The 27,978-nt window shown below is 47.3% G+C and overlaps 1 long non-coding RNA gene across 2 annotated transcripts in view; it reads right to left on the bottom strand.

The window, feature by feature from the left end:
- The window catches only part of LOC149450389 (uncharacterized), a 489,998-nt gene that overhangs the window by 37,504 nt on the left and 424,516 nt on the right, over positions 1-27,978 (bottom strand). Inside the window, exon 1 of one of the 2 annotated variants that reach the window (XR_016315264.1) lies at positions 25,144-25,205. The exons of the other annotated variant lie outside the window; for it this stretch is intronic. This is a non-coding gene — a long non-coding RNA (uncharacterized LOC149450389). Of the gene's footprint in view, positions 1-25,143; positions 25,206-27,978 lie in introns of those variants that run through there. 2 annotated transcript variants of the gene reach the window in all.

Here is a 27,978-nt window from a genome sequence, read left to right as displayed (position 1 = left end):
TTTTTTTTCATATTTCACTATGTCCAAAATAGTACAATGTTACCATAGTAACATTGTACTACTTTGGTGAAGTGATCAGTATTTTTTTTTTTTTTACTCAATTTGCTTATAGCAAAGAATTACTTTGCTATAAGCAAGCATTTACCTGAATGAAATCGATTCATTCAGTTTTTTTTTTTTCTGCTTAGCTGTGATTTGGCCACAGCTAATCACATGACATGTGCATGTGATCTCTGGGACCATTCACAGCTAGACACTAGTATACAATGGAATGCATGAATGAAGCCATCCAATGTATACAACTGTTATGTGACCTGCTGTGATTGGTCACAGCAAGTCACATGGTACCGGCAACGGGGGCCGGTACTCAGATCTGTCATAGGCCGTGTCCGAGGTACACTGCCGGTGACAGATCGCGCCGCTGCGATCTAGTGCGTTTTCCCTGCCGCCATTCGGCTGTTGGCCAGGAGGGAAGTGGTTAACCTCTTCAGCCCCAGCCACTGCATATGTACGTTTGCAGGGCGGCACGGCTGCGCAAAACCACGTTTTAAAATGTAGTTTTGCAAAACAGGTAGGGGGCACCCCTTCCTCTTACGCTGCCTCTAAGCACTGCATCTTCTTCTCCCCACCGCCCCCCTACACTCCTACATCTCAACCCTCTATCACTACTGCACCCGTCCAGCCCCCTTTCACCCAAACCCAATGCTTATAGCCCCCACCATTGTGCCTGCACCCCCCCCCCCGCAGACAGCACACCTGCCCCCCTAACACCATTATGCCTGCACCCCCCCCCCCCGCAGACAGCACACCTGCCCCCCTAACACCATTATGCCTGCACCCCCACACCCCCCCCCCCGCAGACAGTACACCAGCCCCCCTACCCTAACACCATTGTGCCTGCACCCCCCCCCTGCAGATAGCGCACCTGCCCCCCTAACACCATTATGCCTGCTCCCCCCTTCTCTCCAACTGACCCCCAGCCCTTCACTGTCAGCATTGCACCTGCAGGCTCCTCTTCACCTTTTAGCACCATTCCTACACCCCCTGCTTTACCCTCCATGCCAGTCCCCTCCTCTCATAACTCACCCTCCTCCCCTCTGTGACTCCATGCCTGCACAAAGCACAGACCCCACAACACTGTGCCTGTACTTTACTACTGTTCAGGAACGTCCAATCAGAACAGCGATGATCCCACCTGGCCGATTATGTGCAGTGGTCGGGGGGGGGGGGGGGGAAGCGGTTAAAGAATTTTGATGCACAAACACTATATAATACCCACATTTTTAGTAAAATATAAAATCTGGTGTTGCACCAAGTAATAGATAAAACCCGTCACGCTTCATAATTGTCACGATTATGGAATGGCGCCAAACTACGTGATTTACAAATCTTTATAGGAGACACTTTATAAGCCGTTCCAGGTTACCAGTTTAGAGTCACAGAGGAGGTCAGGTGATAGAATTATTGCTCTCCTCCGACATTCACCGCGATACCTCACATGTGTGGTGTGATCACTGGTCATGTATGTGTATGACACCAATGTCTGCGTTCACCTTTGCACTTCAGCGAGGGGGGGAGGGGGCACTTTACATTGTTTTTTATTATTTCTTTGTTTTGTGCCCTGTACACTGTGACAGGTGAAGACATGTATGTGGGACACTGACAGGTGATGACATGTATGTGGGACACTGACAGGTGATGACATGTTTGTGGGACACTGACAGGTGATGACATGTATGTGGGACACTGACAGGTGATGACATGTTTGTGGGACACTGACAGGTGATGACATGTTTGTGGGACACTGACAGGTGATGACATGTATGTGGAACACTGACAGGTGATGGCATGTGTGTGGGACACTGTCAGGTGATGACATGTTTGTGGGACACTGACAGGCGATGACATGTTTGTGGGACACTGACAGACGCTGACATGTTTGTGGGACAGGGGATGACATGTTTGTGGGACACTGACGGGTGATGACATGTTTGTGGGACACTGACAGGTGATGACATGTTTGTGGGACACTGACAGACGCTGACATGTTTGTGGGACACTGACAGGGGATGACATGTTTGTGGGACACTGACAGGGGATGACATGTTTGTGGGACACTGACAGGCGATGACATGTTTGTGGGACACTGACAGGTGCTGACATGTTTGTAGGACACTGACAGGTGATGACATGTATGTGGGACACTGACATGTGGACAGGGACAGATGCTGCTTGGTGTCCTGGTGTGGGGGGGCTGCAGAGCTGTGTAATGGAGGAATAAAATCATCAGCTACACACATCAACTGTCACAATTTGCAGCATCCCCCCCTCCCCCCCTCACTGAGCTCTCACAGACCTCAGCTGAGGGAACAGCTACAGAGACACGTGTCAGCTGACATTCAGAGATGGCTGTGATTGGACACTGCCATCACCATTGGAAGGTCCAATCAGAGAGCCCATATCCCAATACGTAATGGGCTGAGTCCAACGGGCACGGCCATCACAGATCCGTGCTGTTGCGTGGCCCCGGGGCCGCACGCAAGCGCATGTTCTGAGGGACGTACAGGAACGCCCAATCAGAACGGGGAAGCTCCCAGCTGGCCGTTTATGTACATTGGTCAGGTGGGAGGGGTTAAAGCCCCTTAAAGGTCATCAGTGTAGTGTATGGAGGAGGTCTGGTGCTGGAATTATTGCCTCATCCTGGCGTGTGCGCTGATATGTAACATGTATCGCAATCCACATCTTCATGTGTAGGGGCCCCACTGTGTGCTTTGACGCTTCAACATGCATATATGTGGGGGGGTCTCAATTTTTATATTTTGGAGGAGGGGGGAGGAGATGTGCTTGGGTGTAACTTTCATTTATTACTTTTATTTTTTTTTACTTTTTTTCTGTGTGACAGGTTCTCTTTATTGAGACATCAAAGTTCTAAAAGCCCCGGGTGTGTCCCCTGTACTACACTGACAGGAATACAGTGCACTGCATTACATTCTATCCTGGCCTCCATGGTCAGGGGTCTGTCAATGGGGCCCCAGAAGTCATATCATCACGTCACTTCCGGGTCAGGACACACAGGAGCCACACACAGCCCGATACCCAGGAGCCACACAGCCCGATACCCAGGAGCCACACACAGCCCGATACCCAGGAGCCACACACAGCCCGATACCCAGGAGCCACACACACAGCCCGATACCCAGGAGCCACACACAGCCCGATACTCAGGAGCCACACACAGCCCGATACTCAGGAGCCACACACAGCCCGATACCCAGGAGCCACACACACAGCCCGATACCAAGGAGCCACACACACAGCACCATACCCAGGAGCCACACACACAGCCCGATACCCAGGAGCCACACACACAGCCCGATACCAAGGAGCCACACACACAGCCCGATACCCAGGAGCCACACACACAGCCCGATACCCAGGAGCCACACACACAGCCCGATACCCAGGAGCCACACACACAGCCCGATACCCAGGAGCCACACACAGCCCGATACCCAGGAGCCACACACACAGCCCGATACCCAGGAGCCACACACAGCCCGATACCCAGGAGCCACACACACAGCCCGATACCCAGGAGCCACACACAGCCCGATACCCAGGAGCCACACAGCCCGATACCCAGGAGCCACACACACAGCCCGATACCCAGGAGCCACACACACAGCCCGATACCCAGGAGCCACACACAGCCTGATACGCAGGACCTCACAGTCTGATACCCAGAACCACACGGCACCATACCCAGAACCGCACAGCCCCATACCCAGAACCGCACGGCACCATACCCAGAACCACAGTGGTCATGAACAGTTTGTAACAAGAGAGACAACAGAGTTGATCCCGGCTGAGCAGATGAACTGCAACACCCTGTGGTACAGACATAGAGGCACCTCTCTGGGATAAGACCTGGAAATGAACACATTATCATTTGTGAGTTTATTGCCCTTCTTCACACCCGGCTATCACAGGCTATAACCTTTCATCAGTCACTGTTCAACCATCGCAGACCTGACTGTTATCAGGGGCAGAGAGTGGAAGAGATGGAGTCCTTCATCTGTTTACTCACTACCTCCAGCAGAGGGCGCTGTAGCCGGGTACACACTACAAGCTTTGTTTTCATTCAACCTAGCGGACTGATTTTTGTAAAGAGTAGCGTGGATTGTCAGCTCCTGGGGCAAGGCGACTTTTGGGGGACAAGCTTCACACCATGTGACTTACCGCACGACAATCACGGCAAAACTGAAACGTTTTCAGGGCTCATGTACACTGCAGCTGCTACACTGACGGTCAGGAACTGTGGAGCAGATTTTTCAGCAGCCCCTGAACTCTCCTTTATGTCTCCCTGTGTCCATGTACACACAGGCGTTCAGGAGTAGATTTTACCGCCATTTCAAACGCCAAATACTTATGAACGCTGTTAACCGTCTTTACAATCGTTTGCGTTTAGACGCGTTCTTTGACAGGTCCATATCCAGATGCTGTCCAGAGCCGATTTTCTTCATCAAAAGTGCATGCAAAGCGTTTTCCATGTATTCCAATGGACCCGGTACACCAGCGCAGTCAGGTCCAGGTTTCACGTGAAGGAAAAAATGGTAAAACGCGCCGCATTATGATGGGATCCATAGTGACTACAACCAGAAAAGACCGGTCATCTCCACACATACTGCTCTCTCTGCTTCTGCTCTCTCTATTCCTCTCAAAATGTCTGAAATATTTCATGATTTACTATTTTCAGTGCATTCTGGGCATTTGGAAGGTCTCCTGACGCTATTATTTAAAAACGCGTCTAAACGTAAACGCGCATAAACGCGGTATGCAAACGCGGCTAAACTTACATTTTATAACCCACGTTTTCTAGCAGTCAGTTTCCAGAGGTCAGAAGAGTTTTCCAAATGCCCCGTGTACATGAGCCCCAATAATAAATAATGGCGCCTGAACCTGCGTTTTGCGATCACAGCGATTCTGCCGCAATCCCAAAATGCCCAAATGTGAAAGGAGCAGCCCTGGTTCACACATACGCCATTCTGGATGCATTTTCAAACTCACAGATTGACATGACAGGCTAGATATTATGTGCTCCTATTGAGGAGGTTCACACAGATGCCACCCACACGCATTGTGCTTTGAGTGCCATTATGGAAAGGGTTCCGTGCGAGTTTGTTGCGGTGCGTTCCAGAATCACAAGTGATAGAGCAGAGCCTCAAGAGAAGAGAAGTGTTCACATAGGATTGCTACTGAAAGGTTTTTTCGCATTAAAGTCTATGGGAGGTGTATTCACATTGAAGTCTATGGGAGGGGATTTCTCATTAAAGTCTATGGGAGACGTTTTCGCATTGAAAAAAAAAAAAATTCCATCATTTAGGGAAATAACGATAAAAGACAATATAAATAAAAAGAGCAAGACAGAAATGAAAATATTTGTTGGGCAGGAAATCTTTCTATTCAGCGATAAGGCTCCAATCACAGAGTTCTCATAGGAATAAAGACCTTTATTTTAAGCCGTGGGACTGTAAGGTTGAAATATCAATCAAAATAACTCACTTAAATTAAAAAAAAAAGAAAAAACCTCTTCTCCTGGTATATGAGATCTATATACTGAGGCTGCATTCACATAACTGCCGCCCCTTTAGGAATAATCGTCAGTTGTGTTTGTCTGAGTACCAGGAGATTTGAAAAAAAAAAAAAAAAAAAACAGTCACCTAGAGTTCTTAAAGGGGCCACGTCCTTGTTTTTGAATTAAACTTGCAGGTGGCTGAATTTAAAAAGGACGTGGCCCCTTTAAGAAAACTTTGAAGAAAAAAAAAAAAGGCTCTCCAGCACCGTGATGTCATCACCTGACTCCTCCCCCTTCCCCCCCCCCTCCCCCCCTTTCTCCCCCTAAGCCAGCTCTCCCAGAGTCCCTTCAGTCGCTCCTTGTACCCGGTACAGAGCAGACGTGATTGGTCCTTCTCCTGAGTTTGGCTTGCAGTCTCATCGGTTCGGATTTGATCCGATTGGCTGCACTTCCTCTCTCACACAGGTTGAAGCGGGTTTCATTATTTTCCGTAATGAGACAATTGAAGATTAAAACGTTTATTTCTCAGAAAACCACCAAAGAGGAATCGGGGGAAGGAAAGCCCCCTATGGAAGGAGGGATCACTGAGCAGTCTGCAGATCCCACCACCAAGAGGCCCACCACCATGAAGAGGACTCGGGTTTTTCTGCGCGGCTGCTTCAGAGCCGTTGCTGGATGTTTAGGCGCCGGCAGTAAAGTCAATGGGCGCCACCACAAGGCAGAACACCAAAATGGTATGTATTGTGGATCTAGAGAGAGACGAGGGAACTCACCTCCTCTCACTGGACCCTTTTTTCCCCTTTTTCCCGGCTGACATTCCCATATGGACACATGTACAGGGATCCCCATAGACACTGAGGAGAGCTGACATTCCAGCAGGGATGGGGAATTCATATGGCCGGGCATGTCCGGACACGTCCCGGGGGTGGGGCAGGTAGTTTCCTCTCCCCTTCAGCCCTGCTGCGAGGCTCACCTGTCAGGTGGAAGCATTGGAGGGGCAGCTCAGCAGCTTCCACACAGTGCCGGCCCCCCCCCGTGTGACCCTCCCCCCGCCCACTATCTCCCGGGCTCCGCCCCCTCATCTGCGGGCCCCGGGGCCGACTCACCGCCCTCAGCAGGAGAGGAAGGAGGAGAGCGCCCGTCCCCGTCTGGTCCTGACCAGGAAGTGATGGTGTGATGTCACTTCCTGGTTAACGGTCAGAGATCCCCGCCCACCGAGGGCGGGACATATGGAATCCGATGTGCATTGCAGTCCATCCAGTGTAGTACAGGGGAGACATCCGGGGTCTATTACACCTCAGATGTCTCCATAAAGAGAACCTGTCACCAAAATACATCCCAGACGGCACATTGTTCCCTATGTCATGGAAACAAATTCAGGAAAAATAAAATATTTTTTTTTTAATTGAAAAAATTAAAGTTCCTCCCAATCACATAACACCCCCTCCCCCCCCCTCCAGACATATACACATGTACAAATGTAAAAGCACACGCTGGGGCGCCTACACATGGAAACATTGATTGCAATACACGTTACATATCGCCGCACACGCCAGAATGAGCGCAATAATTCTAGCAGCAGACCCCCTCCATACACTATACTGATCACCTAGAAGGGGCTGTAACAGTCCGACATTTTCTGTAGTTGACGCTTTTACAGCCCCTTCTAGGTGATCAGTATAGTGTATGGAGGGGTCTGCTGCTAGAATTATTGCGCTCATTCTGGCGTGTGCGGCGATATGTAACGTGTATTGCAATCAATGTTTTCATGTGTAGGAGCCCCAGCGTGTGCTTTTACGTTTGTACATGTGTATATGTCTGGAGGGGGGGGGGGGATTGGATGATATGTACTTGGGTGTACCTTTCATGGTTTACAACTAAAAAAATTAGAAAATTTTTATTTTTATTTTGCACGCAGCAGGGCTGAAGATGTCCCAGGTGTAGGGAGATAGGAATTCATCATCCCTGGGCCATAGACACTGATGACGGCTGACATTCCCATATGCACACATGTACAGGGATGGTCATAGACACTGATGACGGCTGACATTCCCATATGCACACATGTATAGGGATGGTCATAGACACTGATGACGGCTGACATTCCCATATGCACACATGTATACGGATGGTCATGAATACACGTGACGCTCACATTGCAACTCCACCAGCAAAAGTATGAATATCCATATAACATTGATAAAAACATATGACTAGACATAAATATTCCTACTACATTAGTCACGTGTTTACTCTCCCTGCCAATGCAAACAATCAGCTGTTGTCAGGCTGGTGCATGACCCCCCATAGTGGGTGACCCGTATCCTGTCTGACCTCAGGGCTGATAAATGACACTTTATGGGCAAAAATTCCAGTAAAAAAAGGCTGTGCTTAGCTGGCCCAATGATTCACAAACCCCAGCCACAATGCAGAGCCAGGCGGGTGACACCACTACTTCCTACTGCCACTTCCCTTGTGACCCGCCCACTCATTTAACTTGCCGGTTTCTTCAGTCATTTAATTGTAGAGGCTTGGCATAACTGCCACCCAACTAGCATTTTTATATGAAGGCCACTATAGTCATCCCTGTGTCCCTATCATGTCAGGTCTCCTTACTGTCCCTGGCACAGGTGTTTCTAACTTTATTCTCTGTATTTTGATTTTGTATAAAGAAAAATATATAAAATGTAGATTAAGGTGCTAAATTCAATTCTTTTTTATTGTAGATATAAATATTATTTACTGCAAACACAGTTCACCCGGCAGGCTTGCCACAGTGAGCGAGAAGAGATATGATATCGACATGGAGACTCCGTCAGCATGTGCCGAGCACGTAAAGGCTCAGATAGCATGTGACATTCACGTGGAGGCTCCGACAGCATGTGCCCAGCACGTGGAGGCTCCGACAGCATGTGCCCAGCACGTGGAGGCTCCGACAGCATGTGCCCAGCACGTGGAGGCTCCGACAGCATGTGCCCAGCACGTGGAGGCTCCGACAGCATGTGCCCAGAACGTGGAGACTCCGACAGCATGTGCCCAGCACGTGGAGGCTCCGACAGAATGTGCCCAGCACGTGGAGGCTCCGACAGAATGTGCCCAGCACGTGGAGGCTCCGACAGAATGTGCCCAGCACGTGGAGGCTCCGACAGAATGTGCCCAGCACGTGGAGGCTCCGACAGAATGTGCCGAGCACGTGGAGGCTCCGACAGAATGTGCCCAGCACGTGGAGGCTCCGACAGAATGTGCCCAGCACGTGGAGGCTCCGACAGCATGTGCCCAGCACGTGGAGGCTCCGACAGAATGTGCCGAGCACGTGGAGGCTCCGACAGAATGTGCCGAGCACGTGGAGGCTCCGACAGAATGTGCCGAGCACGTGGAGGCTCCGACAGAATGTGCCCAGCACGTGGAGGCTCCGACAGAATGTGCCCAGCACGTGGAGGCTCCGACAGCATGTGCCCAGCACGTGGAGGCTCCGTCAGCATGTGCCCAGCACGTGGAGGCTCCGTCAGCATGTGCCCAGCACGTGGAGGCTCCGTCAGCATGTGCCCAGCACGTGGAGGCTCCGTCAGCATGTGCCCAGCACGTGGAGGCTCCGACAGCATGTGCCCAGCACGTGGAGGCTCCGACAGCATGTGCCCAGCACGTGGAGGCTCCGTCAGTAGTTGACATTCACGTGGAGGCTCCATCAGCATGTGACATTCACGTGGAGACTCCGACAGAACGCGACGTTAATGACAAGACCCTACCAAAATGCCAGGGGAACATCTCCTCCAGTGAAGATGGGGACAAGGATACAAGAAAGGATAGACATATACTGGTGGTAGGGGACTCCATTCTTAGAGGTACAGAGAGAGCAATCTGTCACAAAGACCGTCATTGCCGAACAGTCTGTAGTTTACCAGGCGCTCGGGTTCGGGACATTGCAGATCGCATGGACAGATTGCTGAAAGGGGCTGGGGAGGACCCAGCTGTCATCGTACATGTCGGCACCAACGACAAAGTCAGAGGAAGATGGAACGCCCTACAAAAAGATTTCAGAGACTTGGGAGCTATATTGAAGAAAAGAACCTCCAAGGCAGTATTTTCAGAAATACTGCCTGTACCTCGAGCCACACCAGTGAGGCAGAATGAGATTAGAGAGCTTAACAAGTGGCTGAAGAACTGGTGCAGAGAGGAGGGGTTTGAGTTCATGGAGAACTGGGCAGACTTTTCGTTCAGTTACCAGCTCTACAGCAGGGACGGACTGCACTTAAATGGCCAGGGTGCGACTGTTCTGGGAGTTAAGATGGCCAAGAAGTTGGAAGAAATATTACACTAGGAGGTGAAGCAGAGGAGGATCTTCATCATCGGAAAGTCCCCTATGTCATCGCTCTATTGAAGGATTGTCATCAGCACCTGCCTCCAAGAAAGCAATTACACCAGCTCTCTTCACCCACAAGAGAGTTACAATATTTATTTTCAAGGTGTGTGTTGGACCGGCTATAAGGGGAGGTTGGAGGCCGGTAGCTAAATGGTTGGAGGCAGCACATTGGCTAAATGGTTAGCACTTCCGCCTGGAAGGCTCTGACAGCATGGGACGAGCACGTGGAGGCTCCGACGGCATGGGCCGAGCACGTGGAGGCTCCGACGGCTTGTGCCGAGCACGTGGAGGCTCCGACGGCTTGTGCCGAGCACGTGGAGGCTCCGACGGCTTGTGCCGAGCACGTGGAGGCTCCGACGGCTTGTGCCGAGCACGTTGGGGCTCCGACGGCTTGTGCCGAGCACGTTGGGGCTCCGACGGCTTGTGCCGAGCACGTGGAGGCTCCGACGGCTTGTGCCGAGCACGTGGAGGCTCCGACGGCTTGTGCCGAGCACGTGGAGGCTCCGACGGCTTGTGCCGAGCACGTTGGGGCTCCGACGGCTTGTGCCGAGCACGTGGAGGCTCCGACGGCTTGTGCCGAGCACGTGGAGGCTCCGACGGCTTGTGCCGAGCACGTGGAGGCTCCGACGGCTTGTGCCGAGCACGTGGAGGCTCCGACGGCTTGTGCCGAGCACGTGGAGGCTCCGACGGCTTGTGCCGAGCACGTGGAGGCTCCGACGGCTTGTGCCGAGCACGTGGAGACTCCGACGGCTTGTGCCGAGCACGTTGGGGCTCCGACGGCTTGTGCCGAGCACGTTGGGGCTCCGACGGCTTGTGCCGAGCACGTTGGGGCTCCGACGGCTTGTGCCGAGCACGTTGGGGCTCCGTCGGCTTGTGCCGAGCACGTTGGGGCTCCGACGGCTTGTGCCGAGCACGTTGGGGCTCCGACGGCTTGTGCCGAGCACGTTGGGGCTCCGACGGCTTGTGCCGAGCACGTTGGGGCTCCGACGGCTTGTGCCGAGCACGTTGGGGCTCCGACGGCTTGTGCGGAGCACGTTGGGGCTCCGACGGCTTGTGCCGAGCACGTTGGGGCTCCGACGGCTTGTGCCGAGCACGTGGAGGCTCCGACGGCTTGTGCCGAGCACGTGGAGGCTCCGACGGCTTGTGCCGAGCACGTGGAGGCTCCGACGGCTTGTGCCGAGCACGTGGAGGCTCCGACGGCTTGTGCCGAGCACGTGGGGGCTCCGACAGCATGTGCCAAGCACGTGGAGGCTCCGTCAGAATGTGCCGAGCACGTGGAGGCTCCGTCAGCATGTGATACTCACGTGGAGGCTCCGTCAGCATGTGATATTCACGTGGAGACTCCGTCAGCATGTGACATTTACGTGGAGGCTCCGTCATCGCTCTATTGAAGGATTGTCATCAGCACCTGCCTCCAAGAAAGCAATTACACCAGCTCTCTTCACCCACAAGAGAGCTACAATATTTTTTTTCCAGGTGTGTGTTGGACCGGCTATAAGGGGAGGTTGGAGGCCGGTATTCTTTTTTAAAGGCGTGTGTTGGACTGGCTATAAGGGGAGGTTGGAGGCCAGTATTTTTTTCACTCATGTTTTAGACGTCTATAGATGGTAGTTTCGTATATAATTGCAAATATATGCAACCAAAACCTCTGTTTTTGATTTAATTTTTGTTGAACTAGTTTACATTCTGAATGTATTTCTTGCTCTGTATGTCACAATTTGGAAATGACATTAGAGTGGAGTTAGGGACCGCACTGTACAGAGGAGCCTTGACGTGGCAGTGCGGCTTCACATATATTTGCAAATGTATCCAACAAACTGAACACAAATTGCTGAAACATTTTAGGCTTTTTCCAATTTTGCTGGCTGGCTGGTAAGTATGCTGGAGGACTCTGTGTATTGGAACGTTCTGTGAATTGCCCTGCCTATGTGCACCTTACATGAAGCATCCAATCACACTTTTGTGTTGCGGTAAGATGCATTACTGCAACATAGGACGACACGTGGTCCATGCATTAGCGTGTTGCAGTGCCATCCATTGTCAATAGGAACCGAACGCACATCTGACAAACATGCATTGCAGCTCACCACACTGCACATCTAGTCAGAAGAAACGATGCGTGTCCGATATTTGGTCTATTCTGGCGTGTGTCGGCAGCCCAATCAATGGAACACAATAAATTTATCGGAGGAGGGGCAACTTCAGGCAACAGAAAAACTTTAATGCACAATTTGGGCAGCACAGTGGCTAAATGGTTAGCACTTCCGCCTGGCAGTACTTGGGTCGTTGGTTCGAATCCCAACCACGGCACCACCTGCCTGGAGTTTGCATGTTCTCCCTGTGCCTGTGTGGATTTCCTCTGGGTACTCCGGTTTCCTCCCACACTCCAAAGACATGCTGGTAGGTGAATTGGCTCCTGTCTAAATTGTCCTAGTTTCATCCCTGGCCATGTGGGATCTCCTGCATGGTGGGGGTTGGAGAAAGACCTGGCAACCTACCCTGTAAAATAACTGCTAAGAGAATTCATGGAAAAAGTCGCTTACGAGTGACGGTCCATGCAATCGCCAAGGGTCGGATACAACTGGATAGATGGATGGATAGATAGATAGATAGATAGATAGATAGATAGATAGACAGTGTATGTATGGATGTGAGTTAGGGACCTTAGATTGGACGCCCCTTGAGGGTTAGGGACTGATGTGAATGTACAATATATATGTAAAGTGCTGTGTAAATTGACGGCGATATAGAAGTACCTGAAATAAATAATAAATAAAATACACTTCAATCTCAATAAACATGAGCTATTTTCAATCCTTCTGCTGCTATCCTTAGCAAATACACGGTTCAAAAAATAAAGGAACACTTTGAGAACACATCAGATCTCAATGGGGAAAAATCTCATGTTGGGTCTCTATACTGACATGGACGGGGTGATGTGTTAGGAACATAAGGACGCCCCATCGTTTCATGAAAATTATCAACCAACAGAGGACTGAATACAAAGACACCCCGAAAATAAAAAGTGAAAAAAAAAATGCAGCAGACGAGTCCATTTTGCTAAAATTGTATTGCAGCAACTCAGAATGGTCCTCAGTAGTTTGTATGGCCCCCACGTGATTGTATGTATGTCTGACAACGTCAGGGGAGGCTTCTAATTAGACGACGGATGGTGTCCTGGATGATTTCCTCCCAGATCTGGACCAGGTCACCACTGAGCTCCTGGACAGTCTGAGGTGCAACGTGGCAGCATCAGATGGACTGAAACATGAGATCTCAGAGGATGCTGGGATATCTTTTTAACCACTTGCCAAGCGCGCTATAGCTGAATAACGGATAGAGCGCGGTTGTCCAGTTCTGGGAGGGCGTCATATGATACAAAACTAGTGAAAAACAGTCAGAAAAGATGAGTAGGGAAAAAAATGTCAGTGGTCTCCACCTGTAAAACCATTCCTGTTTTGGGGGTCGTCTCACTGTTGCCCATCTAATGCAACTGTTGTTCATTTCATTAATACCAAAGCAGCTGAAACTGATTTACAACCCCCTCTGCTACTTAACTGACCAGATAAATATCCCAGAAGTTTAATTGACTTGACACTATACTCTGATTAAAAAGCGTTCCTTTAATTTTTTTGAGCAGTGTATTTAGGAACAAAGGTCATATCTACTTGTTTTAAACGTATTCTTTTTTATTAACAATTCCTCAGTTACTTCCTAGTTTCTAGTCTAGGCAAATAAACTCATACATCCCAGGAGTATTCAGGAGTGGAGGAGGGGTTTTCTCAGCAAAGCACACCCTCGTGCCTGAGCTAAGGGCAGATGGATTCCAGGAAGTAAATGCTACATCAGTCATCTGCCCTTACTCAAGGTGGCCACAGCCAGAAATGCTAGACAAGAGTTTTTCAAAGTGATTTCTCAGTAAAATAAAGCATGGAAACATGGATGGATGGGGGAGTTTTCTTTGATTATTACAAATGAATAAATGATCATTTTCTCTTTGTGGTGCTCAGATACAGTGTAATTCCAAGTCTGGGGTGACTGGCATTTCTATCATTCCGTGTGTCCCGCACTCCTTTCATTTGTGTACCACCACCATATCCTGTACAGTTAAAGGGTCAGTCCACCCAAAAGTGAGATTTTAGTTCCCAGTGGAGTCTACGGGGCTTAGTCACCCTCTGGCCTCTTCTGTCTCTCATAGTATCATCTGTTCCCACTAATTCTGCTGCATGGACCATCCAATAAAATGAATCCCACATCTAGAAGAGTTGAACCCTCTAGTCATGGCTGCACTGGATGTGAAGATCTGGGATCCCGATTCCAGACATCTCACCACAACATATCAGAGACTATTAGGTAGTAGAACTCTGTTCCATGAATTAACCAGCTGCCGACAGGCCCATGCAAATATACAGCAGCCTGGGGTCTCCTCTGCGCCAGATCACGTACATGTATGTGATCTTTCATTTCTAGGTAGGGGGCATGTGTGCCCGTTACCCCATCTGTGCTGCCATTCGCTACAGCCCAAGCCAATCAGCAGGTTCAGCCAAATGATTTATGGCTGGGACCTGCTGAACGGCTGAGCAAATGACTTAGCAGAGCTCTGTGTTGACAAGCAACACAGACCTCTGTACAAACAGCAGCGATGTATCTATTTTTTCTCCCTGCAAAGCAGAGAGTAAAAACAGCCAAATGGATTAGTAAAAGCAGCCCATACTACACGCAGTACACACCGCTAACCCTTTGATTGCCCCTAGATGTTACCCCTTCCCAGTCAGTGTCATTTATACAGTCACAGTGTATAGTATTAACACTGATCACTGTATCAGTGTCACTGGAGATGTCAGTGTCAGTTGTGACAAAGTGTCAGATTGCTCGGCGCACTATCACAGCCCCACTCATCATCGCCATTAATAGTATAAACATAATAAATGTAAAAGATAAATAAACTTCCAGTATTTATTATTTATCCCATTGTTTGTAGACGCTGCAACTTTCACACAAACCAATTAATACACATTTACTGATTTGCATTTTTTTTTTACCTAAAACGTAACAGAATATATGTTGGCCTAAATTTATAAAGACATTTTTTTTTTTTTTAATTTTTATTGGATATTTTTTATAACAAAAAGTAAAAAATATAGTTTTTTTTTTTCAAAATGTTCATTTACAGTTGTGTCCAAAATTATTCAACCCCCAATGCTGTAAAGGGGTTTAGGGACTATAGTGTACATTTGGAATTGTATTCAGAATCAAATCCTACAAGGACGTTGTAACTACCCAAATGCAACTAAAATGACATCAATTGTTTATGTAATACAGTAGTAAATGGTTCTTATGTGGTTTCTTCATTGCCACAATTATTCAACCCCTTAAAGACTACCACTCTGAAGAACAGAGGTTCATACAGGTGCTTTCCATCAGGTATTGAAAACACCTGTGGATGTCACCGAGCAGCAATCAAGCATAATAAGCACCAATTAGGCAGCTTTAAAATGACTGTGATACTCAGCTCCTTCTAGACATTTACTGGTGTGGTTACAAACATGGTGAAGGCAAGAGAATGGTCCAGGAAGACAAGAGAAGAGGTGATTTCTCTTCACAGGAAGGGCAATGGCTATAAGAAGATTGCAAAGATGTTAAACATACCAAGAGACACCTTAGGAAGCATCATTCGCAAATTCAAGGCAAAGGGCACTGTTGAAACGCTACCTGGTCGTGGCAGAAAGAAGATGCTGACTTCGACTGCTGTGCGCTACCTGAAGCGTAGAGTGGAGAGAAGTCCCCGTGTGACTGCTGAGGAACTGAGAAAAGATTTGTCAGATGTGGGTACAGAAGTTTCAGCCCAGACAATAAGACGCACACTGCGTAATGAAGGCCTCCGTGCCAGAACTCCCAGGCGTACCCCCTTGCTGTCTCCAAAGAATAAGAAGAGTCGACTGCAGTATGCCAAAAGCCATGTGGACAAACCACAAAAGTTGTGGGATAGTGTTCTGTGGACTGATGAAACAAAATTAGAACTGTTTGGGCCCATGGATCAACGCTATGTTTGGAGGAGGAAGAACAAGGCCTATGATGAAAAGAACACCTTGCCTACTGTGAAGCATGGTGGAGGGTCAATCATGCTTTGGGGCTGTTTTGCTTCTGCAGGTACAGGGAAGCTTCAGCGTGTGCAAGGTACCATGAATTCTCTTCAGTACCAGGAGATATTGGATGGAAACGTGATGCAGTCCGTCACACACCTGAGGCTTGGGAGACGTTGGACCTTTCAACAGGACAATGATCCCAAGCATACCTCCAAGTCCACTAGAGCATGGTTGCAGAGGAAAGGCTGGAACATTTTGGAGTGGCCATCGCAGTCACCAGACTTAAATCCGATTGAGAACCTCTGGTGGGACTTAAAGAAAGCAGTTGCAGTGCGCAAGCCTAAGAATGTGACTGAACTGGAGGCCTTTGCCCATGAAGAATGGGCGAAGATACCCGTAGATCGCTGCAAGACACTTGTGTCAAGCTATGCTTCACGTTTAAAAGCTGTTATAACTGTAAAAGGATGCTGTACTAAGTACTAAGATTGAATGTCACTTGGGGGTTGAATAAAACTGATAATGCTGTGAGCACAGAAAAGACATTTGTGGTTATTTCATTATAACTGTTATGTTATATTTGTCTGACCTACAAGTGCCTCTTTAATGTAAATGTAAGCAAGATGACTGAATGATCAAAAGCAATGTCAAACTGGCCAAAACACTCAATTTCAGTGGGGGTTGAATAATTTTGGACACAACTGTATATAATAAATACCTCGTGGTGTTCATATATCACCAAAAGAAAGCTCTATTTTTGTGGGGAAAAAAGAAAAACATCATTCGTGTGCAGCGTTGCATGACCGTGCTATTGCCAGATAAAGCGAAGTGACAGATAGCAAAAAAATGCCCAATGTACCCCATAGTCATTCACATGGATGGGGGGGGGGGGGGGAGTTGGGTTGGGTTGGCAGGATCAGGGGGTCTCCCCCCTTTACTGGCCAGCCGAGCCACATGCTCGGATAAGGTTTTTTTTTGGCATTGGGGTTACCCTCAAAATCCATACCAAACCAGGACAAGCAGCCATCTACCTGGCCCCCTCCTTACCCTCTTCCCGTCCGTACATTCTACATAGATGGCAGACGGGAAGCAGCGCCGATGCGGCTAATGTTCCTGTACGTTAGGCTGCATCGATGGCTCGTGTGCGGCTCACAGAGCGCTCACCACGAAACCCGGAGATTGGTGTGTCGCTCGGACACAGTGGATGACATTACCGCTGTGTTAGGGCGATCACGTGGTGTATCACATGTGACTGCTGTGACCAATCGCTTCTCTCTGCTCTCAGTGTGAACGATCCTGCAGTGTGTGAGTTTACACTGAATGTCAGGCTGCTTGTACCCTCACACACTGCACTGCCAGCCTCCCCAGTGCCCCAGTTTAGTTCCCCTGTGTCCCTGATCACTGCCCCACAATATCAATAATACATCATTCAGGAGGCCTTGTCACCTGTCCCAGTGCAAACAAAACACCCCCCATACACCATACCAATGTCCTGATCACCGCCACACCCCATACCAATGTCCTGATCACAGCCACACCCAATACCAGCATCCTGATCACAGCCACACCCCATACCAGCATCCTGATCACAGCCACACCCCATACCAGCATCCTGATCACAGCCACACCCCATACCAGCATCCTGATCACAGCCACACCCCATACCAGCACCCTGATCCCAGCCACACCCCATACCAGCGTCCTGATCACAGCCACACCCCATACCAGCACCCTGATCACAGCCACACCCCATACCAGCGTCCTGATCACAGCCACACCCCATACCAGCGTCCTGATCACCGCCACACCCCATACCAGCGTCCTGATCACAGCCACACCCCATACCAGCGTCCTGATCACAGCCACACCCCATACCAGCGTCCTGATCACAGCCACACCCCATACCAGCGTCCTGATCACAGCCACACCCAATACCAGCATCCTGATCACAGCCACACCCCATACCAGCATCCTGATCACAGCCACACCCCATACCAGCGTCCTGATCACAGCCACACCCCATACCAGCGTCCTGGTCACAGCCACACCCCATACCAGCGTCCTGATCACAGCCACACCCCATACCAGCGTCCTGATCACAGCCACACCCCATACCAGCATCCTGATCACAGCCACACCCCATACCAGCATCCTGATCACAGCCACACCCCATACCAGCATCCTGATCACAGCCACACCCCATACCAGCATCCTGATCACTGCCACACCCCATACCAGCATCCTGATCACAGCCATATGACATATATTTCAAATATATATCCCATAGTTTATAGACTCTATAGCTTTCACACAGACTAAATAATATAAACTGTTTTGGGTTATTTTTATCCCAAAAATGTAGCAGAATACATTTTGGCCTAAATTTATGAAGAAAAATGATCTATTTGCAAAACTATATAACAAAAACTAAGCAAAAAATGTTTTGTTTTTTTTCAAACTTTTCAGTATCTTTTCGTTTATATAGCAAAAAATAAAAAACCCCGTGGTGATCAAATACCACCAAAAGAAAGTTCTATCTGTCACAATAAAAAGATAAAAATGTAATATGGGTATAGTGTTGCATGACTGAGTAATTGTCACTCAAAGTGTGATAGTGCTGAAAGCTGAAAATTGTCCGAGACTGGAAGGGGGTGCAAGTGTCTGGACCTGAAGTGGACCAGGTATTGTTAAAGACGCCAGTGGCCACCAGCTCCATAAATCTGCATCTGAACCATATTTGAAAACCGCAGCTGAACCGCTGAATAGCTGCATTGGAAATTGGCAGTGAAAATGACCAGGAAATTCACACCAGACATGTGTGAACCTAGTCGTAGGAAAATTAGTTGCCGCAAAGCTCCTGTGAGGGTGAGGCATTAGGCGACCACCTAATTAGACGCTTCTTGAGTTTTGGGAATCTCTGCCCTTTCACAATTTCAAATGTACATTGAGCTTGAGAAAGAGGCGGGAATGCCAGAAACGGTCATTTCTATGGCTTCTAATATACATACATCCATACGATATAGGGAATAACTTTTTAGAGAAAGAGCATAGAGAGGGTGTGAACCTAGCCTTGTATAGATGGACAAAGGGGGAGGTGTTCTGTAGTCCTAAAACCCCACCATGTGTCGTGCTTCACTTCAAAAATAATATGTGTATCCAATCACTAATATTTCTAATGCATATCCAAATATATAAATGAATATAAATATATGTAATTGTGCATCCAGTTACTATTAGTTATATATCAAAATAAATGAAAAAGTGAATAAACCAATGATGATTATCAACAACAGTGTCCATATGATTGTTATAGGCAGTCAAAAGAAAAATCCATATATGAGTTCCTTCAAACGTGCAAACTTTGCTTTACCGTATAATATCCCGTGCTTCTTAAAAAGTATTTGGTGCGAATAACTTGCATAAACGTGCTCCATCCAGCGTCATGACGTCAAAGCCCCTCACGATGCTCGATGGTACCATACTGACACCAGCTGGCAATTTTAGGATTTTGGGAAAAAGTTCTGGAGGACACATTTTGTGCACAAAGCAGTTTTAACATAGAGTAAATGTGAGTGCATTACTTTTATTAATAAAAATGATTTTTAAAGGGTAATACACTATGATTTGATGTATTCCTCTATAATAACCACCGTGGAAGGGGAGTTTATCGTTTGAGTGGAGAAGGACCCCAAACAGCAGAATACCGTCCCATCCACACTTTGGTCCATTTAAAGGGACACAAGCGCTATATGACCTTACTTCACGGTTTGTTCATATATTGGAGGTGAGAGCACAACCGGGGGGGGGGAGCACGTTTATGCAAGTTATTCGCACCAAATACTTGTTAAGAAGCACGGGATATTATACGATAAAGCAAAGTTTGCACGTTTGGAGGAACTCATATATGGATTTTTCTTTTGACTGCTTATAACAATCACATGGACACTGTTGTTGATAATCATCATTGGTTCATTCACTTTTTCATTTATTTTGATATATAACTGATAGTAACTGGATGCACAATTACATATATTTATATTCATTTATATATTTGGATATGCATTAGAAATATTAGTGATTGGATACACATATTATTGTTGAAGTGAAGCGCGGCACATTGTGGGTTTTTGTTTTTTTACACACTAGTATGAGCATGTGTTAGGTGCAGGCGATTCACAATCAGCACTTGGTAAGATTTATTACTCACATAGCAGCTCACAAGCCGACACGTGTTTGTTCTGTAGCCCTGACACACTTCTTGTCCTAGGGTGACAATGCTGCTCTCCATAGTGTGACAGTGCGGTGATCTGTCATGTTGGTAAAAGGATATTATGCTACCCAGGATCCTCAACAAGGCAGGTTAAGGGGCTCCAGGGGGTTTGTGTAATGCAGAGGAAACTGGCTTTTCAGTTTCTTCATTGTTTCATAAAGGTCCATTTTGGGACCTGGAGCCTGGAAATTTCAAAGTGATCTTGGTGGGAAGAAATCTGCAATCCTGGGACTAGATTTTAGGAATAGCCAGAACACGGATTATGCAGGTGGGTTCTGGGCTTTTTGTAGAGACAGGACCAGGGTTCTGGGCTCTATCCTCCCGAGGAGTCCAGGTATGTGCAAGGGAGAATCCAGAGGAGTGCATATGTGCATTGGAAAGGACAGAGTCCAGAGCCTGAGGATCAGGGCAGCAAGGGGCTGCCAGCTGTGTGGACAGTGTTGGTGAGGAAGTGGTCTATGGGGGACTGACGAGGGTCTATAGTGGAAGGCCTGAGCAGAACTGCTGTACATAAGCCAGGAGGCTGAAGAACTATTGTGTTACAAGTGCAAGCCAGGAGGCTGGATTGGTTGTTTTCCGTTGATGTGGCAAACATACATTGTATGGACTTTTTTTTTCTTTAATAAAAGTGGGCCAAGAAACTCTAAAACAACAATTTCTGGTGTGGATTCTACTTGCTGGTGAGCGCTACCCTGAGCTAAACAACCCCCAAACATTACAATAGATATAGTACATTGAGTGTTGTCACCCTAGGACAGGAAGTGAACATGATTACCAGCTTAACATAAAAACTAGATAATCCTAATAAAAATAAAACAATGGCAGCCACCAAATCTAAAGATTGGTAAACTGGAAAAGATTTTGTTCTCGGGTTTAGATTCGCTTCAACTTCTGTGGAAACATAACAAAAAAGGAGCAGAGAAATCGCTCAGGGACTGTTATAAATGGGCAAAACCTTTGGAAATTACGTGTTCAGAAAAAGCAAATAATAACTGTACAAAGTAAATACATAAATGATGTCTATCAACTCCTAGACCAGCAATGGGCAAACTACGGCCCGCGGGCCGTATACTGCCCGGCGGACCTTTTAATCCGGCCCGCGGAGCTAGGCTCCCGCTAGGCTCCTCTCACAGTCCGCCCTGAAGACCGGTGCAGCATGAAAATCTGTCTCCTGTGAGGATCTGTCCCCCTCGACGTATCTGCGCATGTGCCGGAGATCGCCGATCGGCTGCTAATGCCTGAAACTGGCACATGCGCAGATACGTCGAGGGGGACAGATCCTCATAGGAGACAGATTTTCATGCTACACCGGAACGAAGCGGGAACACGGCGAGAGGAACGCGCGGAGCAAAGGTAAGTGAATTGACACAGGGGGGACTTAATATGGGGGGATGAATTACTATAGGGGGGATGAATTACTATATGGGGGATGAATTACTATGGGGGATGAATTACTATATGGGGGATTAATTACTATATGGGGGATTAATTACTATATGGGGGATGAATTACTATATGGGGGATGAATTACTATGGGGGAGGAATTACTATGGGGGATGAATTACTATGGGGGTTGAATTACTATATGGGGGATGAAAAACTATGGGGGACGAATTACTATATGGGGGATGAATTACTATGGGGGATGAATTACTATATGGGGGACGAATTACTATATGGGGGACGAATTACTATGGGGGACGAATTACTATATGGGGGATGAATTACTATGGGGGATGAATTACTATATGGGGGATGAATTACTATAGGGGGGATGAATTACTATATGGGGGATGAATTACTATATGGGGGAGGAATTACTATATGGGGATGAATTACTATATGGGGGATGAATTACTGTGGGGGTTGAATTACTATATGGGGGATGAATTACTATGGGGGACGAATTACTATATGGGGGACAAATTACTATGGGGGATGAATTACTATGGGGGATGAATTACTATATGGGGGATGAATTACTATGGGGGATGAATTACTATATGGGGGATTAATTACTATATGGGGGATGAATTACTATAGGGGGGATGAATTACTATGGGGGATAAATTACTATATGGGGGATGAATTACTATGGGGGATGAATAACTATGGGGGATAAATTACTATATGGGGGATTAATTACTATGCTTACTATGGGGGAATATTACTATACTTACTATGGATGACACATACACATCATTCATCTACTCTTGGTCCGGCCCCCGGGTCCAATATATGAACCCATTGCGGCCCTCAAGTCAAAAAGTTTTCCCACCCCTGACCTAGACTGTCCATCTTCCATATTAACAGGAAGCATCTGTCTCTAACAAGTGTGATGCTCATTAAATCTGCATTGGCTCAGCTGAACAAGTCGTCTCACCATCTACACTTCCTACTGTACCTTCCCAGAGAACGTTGTACACGGCGTGACCCAAATCAGAGCCCAGAGTACCTTTACCTTTACACGTGCTCCCAATATCGGAACGGACACCTTCTTGTAAGCACCGTGCATGGCCCCTTAAGACGTTAAAGGCCCGCTTTAGGGAAAATATTGTATTTTGGAAAATGTAAGGTCAGTGACTGTAGAGATAGTATTCTCGGTACACAATAACTGACTAAAAAGTGTTTCCAGTGTTGGGCCTTAAAAAATTAACTCCTGAAGGAATTAAAAACATAAATACAGATCCATCCTTGCATGTCTAAATGCCTGTATTCACTTCTCCAATGAAACAGTATTGAAATGTGAAGTAAATCTCTTTTTGGTTCCTTAATCTCCAGCTTCTCTGCTCCTCCCCGACGAATGCCCAATTAGTGGGCGTCACTAACATTGACCTCAGACACAGCATAGCTGCCACAATCCCCTGTTCACGGAGTGTGACTGGCAAAGGGGGCTTGTCAGCTACAGTGGCCCTATCCTCAGCCTCCCCCGATTCCTAAGTGTAACAGTAAAACCCCAAATTCAAACAAACCGACTAATTACACTTCCCAGGAGACTGTGGCATATTTGATGTGTTCAGTGCTTGCTGTTAAGTGGCAACATTCAATGAAAGCTGCATACGGAGTCCCCTCTTTAATCGCATACATTGCACACAAATGACAAATTCCAGTAGGTGGCAGAGAAAGGTCTCCGCCTAAGTAACTGATCATAGTTTAAAGTGGACCCAAATAACAAGCAGACAATCAGCACATTAAACAGATAGAGCAAGAACACGATGACGTCAAACTACTAAGATTTTAACACGAACCTTCAGTCCCAGTTACAGGGGTTGGACAAAATTATGGAAACACTAGGTAAAAGAACAAAATCATTAGCTCCTATAGTGTTGGACTGCCTTTAGCATCCAAGACGGTCTGAATTCTCCTGGGAATTGACAAATATAAGTCTTGGGTGGTGGATAATGGAATCTGATACTACTCTTCATACACAAATCGTTCCAGTTCTCGCAGAGATGCCGGAGGAGGAAAACGAGCCCAAATCTCGTTGACCATAATGGCTCTATGATATGGAGGTCCGGCGACTGTGGCGCCCAGGGAAGGTGTGAGACTTTGTCTGCATCCTCGCCACACCGTGATTTGACAACGCCAGCTGTGTGAATTCGGAGCATTGTCAGCTTGGTAAATGGCGCGGTCTTCGGGAAACAATGTCTGCACCATGGGGTGCACATAGTCGGCCACAATTTGTACATAGTCACTGGCAGTGACTCTATCTTTCAAGGAGACAATGGGACCTGCAGAATACCAAGATATGGCTGCCCAGACATCGTTTTCCCAGAAACTGTATATGCCGCCATAACCTTTGATATTGTACCTCGTGACACGGCAAATAAATTGGCAACTTCAGTCACAGAGGCACAAGCTAAATGGCACCAACAATTTGCCCTCTTTGAAGCGCAGTAAGCTCTGACATGACTCCGTATTACTAGCTGCGCACGCAGTAAATGACGGAAGTGAGGCTTTCCACCTGTTAGCTAGGTGTCTCATCACACAGCGGAAGGAAAAGAATGTTACGTCACTTCCGCTTTCAACGCAAACCATGTTGTCACTTTCACACCTGCAAATCATGTAGTGTTTCCATATTTTTGTCCAACTCCTGTACTTCTTTATTTCTTTAGGAGAACACACTCCATGCTTCTGCCTTCCTCGCTTAGGTAAGAATGACATCCTCCCAACCCCACCTGAAGCCCCCTAGGATACCAACATCATGTATCTCAGGTGGCTTTGGGGCTATGTACAATACGCTGTGCATGCGCAGTGGAGTGTCATCGGGAGCTGCTTGCTAGGACCTGGAAGAGAAAGCTGGCTCCAATGATGGCGGCACAAGGCCCTGTGGGTTCCGCTGTCAGCAGATTACTGCAGGGCAATGCTGCAGTTGATGGCTGGGTATGTTATTTAAGTTCACCCCAGCACACAAGGGAGGAGGGGGTTTAGAGTAAAATTAAACCTGGGGGGGTTAAGTTCCACTTTAACCTGTTGTCACCCAAATAACACATATTTGCAGCCACAAGGGCAGGCTTTAACACCCACACATGTGCGTTGTTGGGCAGCCAATGTTTCTGTGCTGAGAACAAGCTCACTGCAAGCTCCCAGCACAGACACTGGGCTGTCACAGACAGCTCTCTGCCCTCACTAATAATCCATAGCCGGTGGAACGACTCCTGATCATGTGACCACTATGACAGCCAAACACAGTAGTCACATGATCGAAAATCTTCCCGCCCCCCAGGCACTCAGAACTTTGTACAAGGACACCGGAGTAGGCGGAAAAGGGTTAAAGGGACTTCAGATGAGACATTTTTGTGGTCATTTAGCTCGTGAGATAAACAATATAAAGCCAAAGACACAACAAACTGACCTTTTCTGCTAGCCAGCCCATGTGCCGAATTTCATGACTTCCAGAGATTCTGTTTTTTCCCAGCTGAGTTTGGACTTCGGCCATCACCTTGGGAAGTAGTTCCGTCACCGCCCCGTGAATTGCGTTGAACCAGGTCTGGGCCGCCGCAGGATCTTTTGCTCGCAGCACCGCAGTATGCTTGGCATCAGGTGAATGCAGTTCTAGATGTCTGCAATACAGAACACATGCGTTTACAGCGGGAAATCCCAGGATCTTCTTAGAATCCCCTGTTCATAGCTCTGGATTTTTGGATATTTTGCCACACACAGTTGAATAAAAACTGTACATCTTTGGACTAATCTCCAGACAGATATAACAGACACAAACGAATGCAACTCTGTATTCATTAACCCCTTCTTCCCAGCCTTTTAAGAGATCGCAACACCGGAGCATCGTTACCTGCTTGCTCAGCTTCCGCACCATGTGATCACTGTGATTGGATGATTAGATAATTGGAAGCCCATCCTACCAGCTTCCAATTGTCAGTGACGGTGCTGTCAGAGTGCTGGGGGCATGCTGCCAACACAAAACAGGTATGTGTATACGTGGAGGCACAGAATACGGCCAATCTCTGTGCTGCCACATATATACATACATCCGACAGGAAGGGGTTAATACATCTGGAAATGTGTGTTTTTTAATGCCACTAGTGGAAGTGCCTGAAATTGATTTGGTATCAGCCTCTTACTATGCAGCAGCACTGGAAGAAGAAGGGGCAGAACCGAGAGCCAATCAGGTGTGCTGCATGCACATGTACCAACATAGAACATACTGATAGGAGAAGAGAGCAAAGAGATGACCTAATCAGTCTGCTGCTGCTGTTTCACCATCCAATCAGACGGTTGGGGGTGGACAGAGGACATCACTGTATTTCCTAACTGTAAGTAGTCTTGTCTGCTTGGCTATGCTGTCTGGCAGAGCTGTGTAAATCCCAGCAATGGATGAACAGATATAAAAATCTTCTGACAGGAAAAACATTTCTCATATCTGTATTTAGAGTCCAGCTTTCTAGGACTGTGAGTGTACTCCATGCACCTAGAGATGACAGGATCCACCCTAACTGCTTTAAGGAACAACATGTACTGTATATAATAACAAAATAAATCCCATATAATAACCATTACAGTCTGCCTAAGGTGGCAACAAACAGGCCCCAGAAATAAAAACTGGGCCCCCCATCTGTGGGAATACAAACAACCAATGAGATGTAGATATGAGTGCGTTTTGTATGATTGTCGCTCTTGTTTCTTCCTATTATGTAAGTACCGGTCGGGTTTAATAAAGAACATTTTTTATGGCAGAACATTATTGCAGATCCCTTTGGCTTTTCTTTGGAGAGACACTGAATAGTGAATTTGTGAGGAAGGTTTGTTTTCTGCCCGGTATATTGTGGCTCCTGGAGGTTGGACGTTCATATGGATATAGCCAGTGTTGCTGAAAGGAATATACCTCTATATATAATATATCTCTACAAATCTGAGTAACGGCTCATTCCAGACAAAGTGTAGAAAAACAGCGTACTTTGATTAAAAAGTTCATTGGAGAGGAGAAAATATATAAAGAAGTGCAGAAACTGATAGGCTGCTCAGCTAAAATGATCTCAAATGCTGTAAAATGGAAAACAAAATGTGAAAGTAAACAGAAAACTGCCATTTGAATGGATCAAATAATAGCCAAAATGGCGCGGACTCAGCCAACAATCAGCTCCAGGAAGATGAAAGAAGGTGTGACGTTCCCTGTGAGGACTGTTACAATTAGAAGACGCCTATGTGAAGCCAAGCTATCTGCAAGAAGTCCCCGCAAAGTCCCACTGTTGGAAAAACGACGTGTGCTGAAGAGGTTACAATTTACCAAAGAGCACATTGACTGGCAAAAGAGAAATGGAGCAACATTTTGTAGACTGATGAAAGTAAGATTGTTCATTTTGGATCTGCTGCAGACAGTTTGTCAGACGACCCCCAAACACCGAATTCAAGCCACAGTACACTGTGAAGACCGTGAAGCATGGTGGTGCAAGCATCATGATATGGGGATGTTTCTCATACTACGGTGTTGGGCCTATTTATCGCATACCAGGGATCATGGATCAGATTGAACACATCCAAATACTTGAAGAGGTCATGTTTTTTTTTGAACAGCCAAATATTCCTTTTTCTTCACTTTTTGTAAAGTAATAACAAATTTGAAACATTTTTCTTTCTGTTTTGATTTGGAATAGACTGTGCAGTACACTCGTGGAACATCTACAAACTGCGGGACCTACAAATCTCCACAGGTGACACTTTAAAAGCCTCTACAGGTTACTAGTTTAGAGTGATGCAGGAGGTCTGGTGCTGGAATTATTGTTCTTGTTCTGACGTTCGTGGCGATACCTCACATGTATGGTGTGATCACCATTTACATGTGTGTGCGGGACTTACGTATGTGTATGTATTTGCACATGAGCACGGGGGGGGGGGGGGGGGACGACACTTTAAAATGTGTTTTTAATAATTTATTTTAAACTTTTTTTTTTTTTTAACTGTCCCTTTTTTTTTATAAATCAACTTTATTGCTATGACAGGGGATGTACAACATCCCTTGTGACAGTATGGGCTATGACAGGTCCTCTTTATGGAGACATCTGGCTCTATCAGACCCCAGATCTCTCCTCTGGCCTCCAATGCAGCTGATCAGACACATATGGGTCAGCACAGTAGCTGGTCGCCAACTGCCCAGTAAACACAGAACCAGAACCAAAAGTGACAAAATCCTTGTTGCTTCCATTTTGTGATCCCACAGAGAGGGAGGAACTAC

The sequence above is a fragment of the Staurois parvus genome, unplaced genomic scaffold, assembly GCF_062004578.1.
Source record: "Staurois parvus isolate SC_StPar_1 unplaced genomic scaffold, SC_StPar_1.0 ptg000575l, whole genome shotgun sequence".
NCBI classification, from domain to species: Eukaryota; Metazoa; Chordata; class Amphibia; order Anura; family Ranidae; genus Staurois; species Staurois parvus.
Note: the sequence above shows the minus strand (reverse complement) of the source record. Positions and strands in the feature narration are given on the sequence as shown.